Source organism: Bombyx mori, chromosome 23 (genome assembly GCF_030269925.1).
Source record: "Bombyx mori chromosome 23, ASM3026992v2".
NCBI classification, from domain to species: Eukaryota; Metazoa; Arthropoda; class Insecta; order Lepidoptera; family Bombycidae; genus Bombyx; species Bombyx mori.
In genome coordinates this window covers 20,787,535-20,797,056 of record NC_085129.1, presented here as the reverse complement: position 1 = coordinate 20,797,056, position 9,522 = coordinate 20,787,535, and positions in this window count along the sequence as shown.

Here is a 9,522-nt window from a genome sequence, read left to right as displayed (position 1 = left end):
GAGTCCGCGCGAGCAGGTACCACCGCCCCGTCTATTTCTGTTTCGGCCTGAAGGGCGGGGCAGCCATTGTAACTATACTGAGAGCTTAGGACTTGTATCTCAAGGTGGGTGGCGCATTTACGTTGTAGATGTCTATGAGCTCCAGTAACCACTTAACACCAGGTTGGCTGTGAGCTCGTCCACGAATCAAGGCAATAAAAAAAATCGGGTGGTAATGACAAAGGGAAGATCTTCCACCGAGCTGATGAAATTGCTTTAATTGGGCGTACCCCTGCCCGGTGGACCGATGACTTCGGGTGATATCCTGGAAAAGAGTTGACGCGGAAGGCGGAGGATCATTCATTGCGGCGGACTATGGGAGGGGCCTACATCAAGCAGTGGAGAGATACAGGCTGATGATGAAAATGATGATGTTCCGAATGTAGTTGTTCTCGGAACTTGTATATAAGCGAACTGATCTTATTAATGTCGTTAGCGAGTTTCAGGCATCTGTCAGCGCTACCCGGCCTGAATTTAAGGCGGTACACTTAGAAACAACCGCAGTTGCTTTTGTTAGGGTTGAGGGAAATATACCCCCGCATTAAGTTAGCTTAGGAATCAGAGGATATTCAGGATGTTTGCTTGGTCAGTAACATTATATGAGTCCCGCTATCGGTCATCCTTCGATGTCCTTCCATAATTTCAACAATACATGTAACCCCCCTTATAACACGGTATTTTACAAGCACGGTTCTATTCTAACACGAAAAGAAAAATACCACAATCTTTTATCACAATAATGTAATTTTTGTTTAAAATTATTTAGAAAATTACATTATGCAATATGAACACATACCTAATGGGAAAAACCGAAATTTTACTGCTTATTGTTATGTATAACTAGCTTTTGCCAGTGGATCCGTCAGCGTGGAATAGTTACTTTGGCATAACGCTAAATTTTACCCCCCACTTCATTTACGTAGAAAGTGAAAATATTTTTTAATTATAAAATAAATGTTAAGGAGCTATTTAAACCTCTATTTTGAAACATTCTTTATTGGTGCTTCACTTATATTGGTCTTACCGTGATGTTATATACCTCATAGTCATCCTCAATAAATGGGCTATCTAACACTGAAAGAATTTTTCAAATCGGACCAATAGTTCCTGAGATTAGCGCGTTCAAACAAACAAACTCTTCAGCTTTATAATATTAGTATAGATAGATAAAAAAATACATACGGGCATAGTTGAGATGCTTCATACAGAAAGATGGCTCTCCTTTTTGTATTGACTTCTAGTCTCATATAACGCGGTTTCGCACAACACGCGTCTTTGTAGGAACGTATCTACCGCGTTATAGGGTTACCTGTATTGATAACTGATTGAGCTACGTAATTCAATGCACGTATTGCTGTGTTTGTTTGCTTTTGCTTTGTTAAGTGCTTTGTAGTTTTTATGTAGTTTTTTTTAAATCTGTTTTGTAACTTAGAGGTCAAAGTACCAATTAGTGTGTTATGGATTTTTTTGAGAAGGACGAATGGCATATTTGTCTTAAATTGGATAGGCACAGGAGCCCACTGATATTCATAAGGTGAACCGCACCGCCACATTAGAGACCTCAATTGTAATTACCTATGCGAATTAATTTTTTTTGCTGCTTCGATTGTTATTGCATGATGCTATCTACTCCTCCATGCTTAATCGTATGCTTTCATTCTTGAATATGAATCAGGTATGTATTTTATTCGAAAAATTTGTACGTGCCTGCTGATACCAGTTGCTCAGCTTGACTACACGCGTTCCAGTTCTAACTTCTTTTAATTTTTATTGCATACATAGGTGGACGAGCTCACAGCCCACCTGATGTTAAGTAGTTAACGGAGCCCATAGACATTTACAACGTAAATACCGCCACTCACCTTGAGATATAAGTTCTAAGGTCTCAGTATAGTTACAACGGCTGCCTCACCCTTCAAACCGAATTGCATTACTGCTTCACGGTAGTCTCGAGGTGGGTGGCGGCATTTACGTAATAGGTCTAAGGGCCCCGGTACCCACTTAACACCAGGCGGGCCGTGAGCTCGATCTCCCATTAAAGCAATAAAAAAAGGTTAATTTTGCATTATCCTGCTTATACCTACCCTAGGTCTTATGGGGTCCTAGATCAGACCAGTTATACAAACTCAAACAATTCAATTTAAGGTTATTGTTCCGATATGCCCTTTTTACCACAAGATCCACGCCGGGTCGTAGCGTTTAGACTAGGGGCTCCCAAATTTATTTTGTGTACTGCCCACCTCGAGAATAAATTATTTTTTAGCGCCCCCATTTTTTCACCTACTTAAAATCGTCTATAGCGAGTGCTCAGTCATTGTCTAAGAGCCCTCCTAGATGAAATTACAAATCGCCTCCTAAGCCTCGACACAACGCCCCCATTTTTTTTCTGGGTCTCTTACCGCCCCCCTTTAGGCCTGCAGCGCCCACAAGGGGGCGTTATTGCCCACTTTGGGAAAGGGTGGTTTAGACCTTCCCTCTACGTCTACGGCAAATAACTTAGTTTCTCATGTGTTCGGTGCTAAAGGCACTGGTCGTTGTCAAGTGGGTGATGCACGCAAGCTCACTCTCAAAACCGTAACGGTGTTTCGCTTAAACAAACGTTGGATTGCGTTCACGCTCTGTCCTTGACATTAATATTATCTAAGTCAATGTACAACAAGCGGCAATCACGTCTCGAGTGGTAACGTTAATGCTAGGTGTGTCTTTTTTTTCTTCTTACCTAAGCTGATGGCCTTGAGGGGCTATTTCAGCGTAACCTTAACTAGTAGGTGAGCTCACGTTGCAAGAGCCGTGCTTCGCAGAATCAACCACCGGATCGGAATCGCGACCTACTAAGAAGATCCGGCGAGAACCTCAGTGGGCTGTGTCTGAGGGTTAATTTACTCGTCGAGCCCTTCGTCGCAAGCGACGGGTTCGACGTGAACGATGACCGGTAGGTGTGCCAAGAGCACGTCTCGTAATGAACGCGAATGTCTGACTCCGGTTTGCTATGTCGATATCTGTTACCAAGGCTGCGGAATATCTAGTAGACCCCGGGAGAGATGAATCCGAAAATACTTAGAATAAATCTATTTCTAAAAGACTTAAAAGATTAAAAAAATACTTTTAGAACCTTAAAACTGACCTTACCTGAAAAGTCCTTAGAAGTTGTATCTCAAGGTAGGTGGCGCATTTACGTTGTAGATGTCTATGGGCGTCGTAACCACCTAACACCGGGTGGGCTGTGAGCTCGTCCACCCGTCCAAGCAAAAAAAAAACCACAAACAAAAGAAGGCCATGTTAGGCAATCCAGGCGCTTAGTAACAGAAATGGACTTAGTTTTTTTTTTATTTTTTTTTATTGCCTTTGTAGGCAGACGAGCATACGGCCCACCTGATGGTAAGTGGTCACCGTCGCTCATGGACGTCAGCAATGCCAGGGGCATAGCCAAGCCGCTGCCTAAAAACTTCAGTGCGCCGCGTAGGGCATCGGTGACCTACATGACAGTCAAAGGGCTGAAGGGTTGTTACAACGATTTTCCGATGTTATGAATTCTCGATAGACTCAGTCTATCTTTGACCATGGGCACTTACAGCAGAGCTGAAATAAGAAGAACTCATAACGTGTGAAAATAAAGGGGAGGGGAACCTTATAGCATGCATTATAAAGATAACTAGTGGTCCCGTAGAGTCGAAATTCGTGTATAATATAATTGAATTTATAAGTTTCAACATTATTATATTTCTATTGTCAAAGACTTATTATACCTACTTCTATAATGAGAGAGTTCGCCAAGACAAGTACAGACAAATAATACTAAAGATAAACAATATTAATCTATTCTCAATTTGACCACAGACTTTAAGCAATAACAAAAGTTTGACAATAAACAAAGAGTATTATTTACATATATGTGTATGTGTGTCAAATCCACGGTAGTGTGTGTAATATTTTATTGATTTATTTAATGTATTATTAATGCATTTTTTTTTAAATATTAACATTCTGCACTCCTTTCTATCGTCCTCCTCTCTATATTATTATACTCTATTAGTGTTTGAGATTTCATAGTCCTCTGTCCGCGCAGTTTTCGTAAAAAGGGGTACAAAGTTTTTGCTTCATATAGATAACGAAAGTTTAAAAGAATTAGCAATAAAAAACCTGTTCGCATGTGGAATGCTTTGTCGTAATTGCATTACATATTCACCAACACAACTTACACGTAAAAATAGTATATCGTTTGAATCAAAAACAATATATAAATCTTCAAATCTTAATATACCATCTGTTTAATGAAATAAGTGGTATCGGCTGGGTGAAACGCTAATACACAACGGTTTGCTTTCCAAAACCCGCATATATTATTAAAACTTAAAAAAACCTTAATTGGCCGTAATATTTCATGGGGTAAACACAAGCGCACCTTAAAACACATATATCATACAAAATCCAAAAGTGAAAAGTTTTAAAACCTTCGTAACGTTTACATAATACATAAATATATTTTATTTAAATTTACATCTAAATTACACATAATCAAGTTTTGCATGCTCAAATAATTGATTACATTAAAACTGACTGGGTTATTGGGTTACGTGTTTGTCTATCTTTTTGACAAAATCTAGGGCTTTGGGTCAAAGGATTTTAAAGATGGTTTACGGTTATAACATCTTCGAACCACTGCATTTCATTCGAGCAGTGCACGCCATAAGGAGATGCGGTATGCGGGTCTGTCGCTGACGCGGGAGTCACCGAAAATGAAAGGAAAAGGATAGGACCTAAGACCCACCAGTCGCCTGAGTGTCCGAATCCCGTCCGTAACATTACAACCAGAAGCGTCGCGACTTTTTTAATGAAATGGAGGATTACTGGTGATCTGCGGTCCTTTACAGTTTTACCAGGGCAGGTGGGCGAGCAAAGACTCAGCCAGGAGGGGTGGGATTTGCTAACAGACCGAGCGCCTCCAAAAGAGATGCCGCCTTCCACAGGAACTGGAGCTAGCCATGAGTCTTCTGCCTCAACATAACAGCGGCGGTTCGGTGGTAATTGTCTCCCTGTGCGTCTTCAGACATTTTTTTTATTGCTTAGATGGGTGTGGACGAGCTCACAGCCCACCTGGTGTTAAGTGAGTACTGGGGCTCATAGACATTTACAACGTAAATCCCCCAACCGCCATATAAGTTCTAAGGTCTCTCTAGTATAGTTACAACGGCTGCCTCACCCTTCAAATAGAAACGTATTACTACTTCACGGCAGATATCGTTTTTTCGCATTAAAAGTGTACAATTTCCAAAAATATTCGAAATTGAGTTAATATGCGGAATCATTTGGTATCCACCAGTATTTTTCTCATAAATACTGTCATAAGAGCGTAGTTTAGTTTTATTTTATTTTTTTAGTTTTTTGACTACTATTAACAAAATTAATACATAATTTTATCTTACTTTATAAGACAGATAACGTAACTGGTAAAAAATCAAAAATAAATGTTGCCAAGATGATTAATATTAAAAATATCACATGTTAAACCTTTAAAACACTCTCCTGTAAAATTAGTAAGTTTTGAGATTATACAGTTTTAATGCGAGAAGACCGGACTCACAATCCTGGAGGTCCTACCACCAGTAATTACACAAATTATAATTTTGCGGGTTTGATTTTTATTACACGACGTTGTTCCTTCACCGTGGAAGCCAATCGTGAACATTTGCTAAGTACGTATTTCATTAGAAAAATTGGTACCCGTCGGCGGGATTCGAACACCGGTGCATCGCTCAATACGAATGCACTGGGCGTCTTATCCTTTAGGCCACGACGACATGACGTTGGAACCTCAATTTTATTGTAACATTATTGTCCCGTCCTTCCGAACTGAAATAGGCAACACGGCAGTGCCTCCCAGCGTCTTACTGATTAGGACACAAATCTTCAGACGGCCGTTTCGTCAACGCGCCCGATGTAGGTCGGATCTGCGTTTGTTTGTTCTCAGAGATGTTTGACCCCCGCGGATGGGTTCTGTGTGTACTCTGAGGCTTGAAGTTACATAAAGCACTTGGACGGGTCAAGGCGACAGCCACAATCAGTAAACGTTAGTTATTAATGGCGTAACACATGGAACGCGTAAATACTTCTTGAATTGTGAAAGTGCGAAAGTATGATTTAGCAAAGGGCATTGTAATAACACAAATATTTGTGCGACACGAAGATTTTCTATTTGCAAATCACAGTAGACGTATATAGCACGTATATTTTAATAATACGTACTTAGCAAATGTTCACGATTGACTTCCGCGGTGAAGGAATATCATCGTGTAACAAAAATCAAACTCGCAAAATTATAATTTGCTTAATTACTGGTGACAGGACGTCTTATGAGACAGTGCGGGTAGGTTTCACCATCCTGCCTATTTCTGCCGTGAAGCAGTAATGCGTTTCGGCTTGGAGGGTTGGGCAGACGTTGTGACTGTACTGAGACCTCAGAACTTAGGTATATCTCAAGGTGGGTGGCGCGCTTACGTTGTAGATGTCTATGGGTTCCAGTAACCACTTCACACCAGGTGGACTGTGAGCTCATCCACCTATCTAAGCAATAAAAAAATATCGTATAAAGTAAAGATTTCGCTCATTCGCAATTCTTAAATGATTTTTCGGCACCCATAACACCGCTAGAAATCCTTAATCGGACTAGCTGCACGCGGAACTCTTGATTTCATATTTAATTATAGATCCGTACGATTACGAAAATTAATATTACCATAAAATGAAATTAGAATTTATAATTAACGAATAAATTAGTATGTATGTATGTATGTGTTTATTAAAACGGTCATTCGATGCTGCGTTTTTGTTGCTTCAGTTGCCGGATGAGCTGGCGTTGATTGGTTATAAGTAATAACCAGTGGACGTCCAAATATCAATATCGCCACCCTCTCCCCGCGCCCTTTCCTCACTGCTAAGGGTCGTGACCGTCATATTTTGACAGGATTCTACTTCTTGCAATGTCCCTCCAGCGCCTCCGATCATTGGCGGCATGAAGGGCTTCGTGGAATGGGATCCCTAGTGTGGTGCGGATCGAACCACCTTGTCGGACTGCGCGATAGAATAAGAAATGAATATGTTAGAGAAAATCTGAAAATGGCACCTGTGACAGAGAAGTTGAGAAGTGCGCGTTTGGCATGGTATAGACATGTTATGAGACGAAAAAACAATGAGGTTTTTAAGAGAGTTTTATTTATGAATGTGGAAGGATATAGAGGAAGAGGTAGACCTAAGAAGAAATGGATGGATTGCTTGAAAGACGATATGTGTAAGAGGGGAGTGAGCGAAGAAATGGTATATGATAGAGGAGTATGGAAGGAGAAAACATGTTGCGCCGACCCCAGGTGACTGGGAGAAGGGCAGGATAATCATGATGATGCCAGTCAGTCTCTGGTTCCCATACTACAGGAAATCCTAGCTTAAGAGCAGACGACCGTGCGTGATTTGTGCACAGTTATTATTATTTTTTACTAATTTCAATGTCTCCATATCCTTCAGGGTTATTACCAGACCGTCTCAATTATGACATTTACGGCATCTAAACATACATATACATATATATAAACTCTAAAATATATAGTAAGATATATAGACATGTATGTAATAAACAGAAAAAAAGCAACAACTTAGTGCTCATCAAGCGAATGTTTGGCCATTGTGAGAATCTAACTAATTAATGCGCCACCGAGGTAAAAGTATAAAAAATAATAAAACAAACTCATTGTTTGTTACAGACGAGATTAATCATTACAATTCTAACCTTCCAATGTTTTGTAATGTAAAATACAAAACACTTTAACCTTGATAAGTTTTAATAATGTAAGTACATAGTTATGCAATTACTTTTTAATTTGTTTCACTAATTTGATGCATTGTTAAAAATCAATGCAGTTTTTTATTTGCCTTGAAGACCATAATGCTGTGTTTTTTTGTGTGTTCAGATGTTTATTTGTATTTTATTTCCTCTACATATTCGCTGGTAGATTAAAGGGCTATTTCAGCTACGCCCAGACGGGTTAGGGAAATCACGGGTTCAACCTTAGAGAATTTGTTAACACTGGCCCTAGCAAGAGCAGCGCTTTCGTGACTGCGTCGTGATCTCAGAAGTTCCAGCGACGTTCCAAGACGTCAGATTGACTTGACAAATTCGCACACTCATCAAGGTCCGATGTCGATACAATAATTTTATAACTTCGCTCTAATATTCAGATCAACTAATAAATAAGTAGAATGTTCGACTTTCTTTAAACTATATATTTATATTTATTTACCCAACAGTGAATGAAGGTTTCATTGATTACCAAAAAGCGTCGAGTAGATTGGGACCTGAAACGCAATATCTGTCGTATCCTATTAAATTCGTGTTTTACTGGTGGTAGGACCTCTTGTGAGTCCGCACGGTCTACCATGATCATGATTTATTTATTTATTGCATAGATGGTTGAACGAGCTCACAGCCCATCTGGTGCTAAGTAGTTATCGGAGCCCATACACATCTAAAACATAAATGCCCCCACCCACCTTGAGATATGAGTTCTAAGGTCTCTATATACACTCGCGAGCAAAAGTTTGGAATCACTTACTTGAAATTGATTCCGCGCGATCTTGTGTACTAAATATTTTTTTGATAATCATAAAAATGAGATCATTTTAAAGGTTGAACTCTTAACTTTAAACTGATACCAAATTCATTCAAATCGAGCCAGTAGTTAAGGAGCTATTCCGGATTAAGTGAAGGAGGTAGGAAACAAAGGAAATATGGAAAAATAATGAATGCATAAAACAACAAAAATTAATAAATAAAAATTTTATTTAGCCTTAAAATTAAATGTCAGTACTTTGTGTTCCCTTCCCTTGCCCTAATAACTCCTCGAAGACGATTCTTCATAGACCTGATCAGCTTTTGAATTGATTCTTGTGGGATACCTTCCCACTTCTCAATCAACGCCGATTTCAGCTCATTCAGGCATGAAGGAGCAGAAGTTCTGGAACGAACCCTATTCTTCAGTTCATCCCACACGTGCTGAATAGGATTCAAGTCAGGGTTGAGCGCAGGCCAGTCCAATGTGGCGATATAGACTTCTTCGAAGTATTCAGTTGTTCCACGGGCAGTGTGACAACGAGCGTTATCGTGCTTAAGGAGGAAGCTATCACCGGCATATCCCGCATAGGGAACGACATGTTCCAGCAGAATATTGGAAATGTACCCGTCCGAAGTTGACCGCCTCCTCGTCCCCCACCAGGCACGAAAACAAGCTCGGTTTTACCGTCGAAGGAAATGCCGGCCCACATCATACAAGAGCCGACCCCATAAGCCACTGTTTCAGCGAAACAGCACTGCGCAAATCGCTCCCCAGGCCGCCTGTAGACCCAACCTCTTCGGTCGCTACCATGCAAACACATCCTGCTCTCGTCGGAGAACAGGATTTGCCTCCATTGCTCAACCTCTCAATTAAGATTGGTACG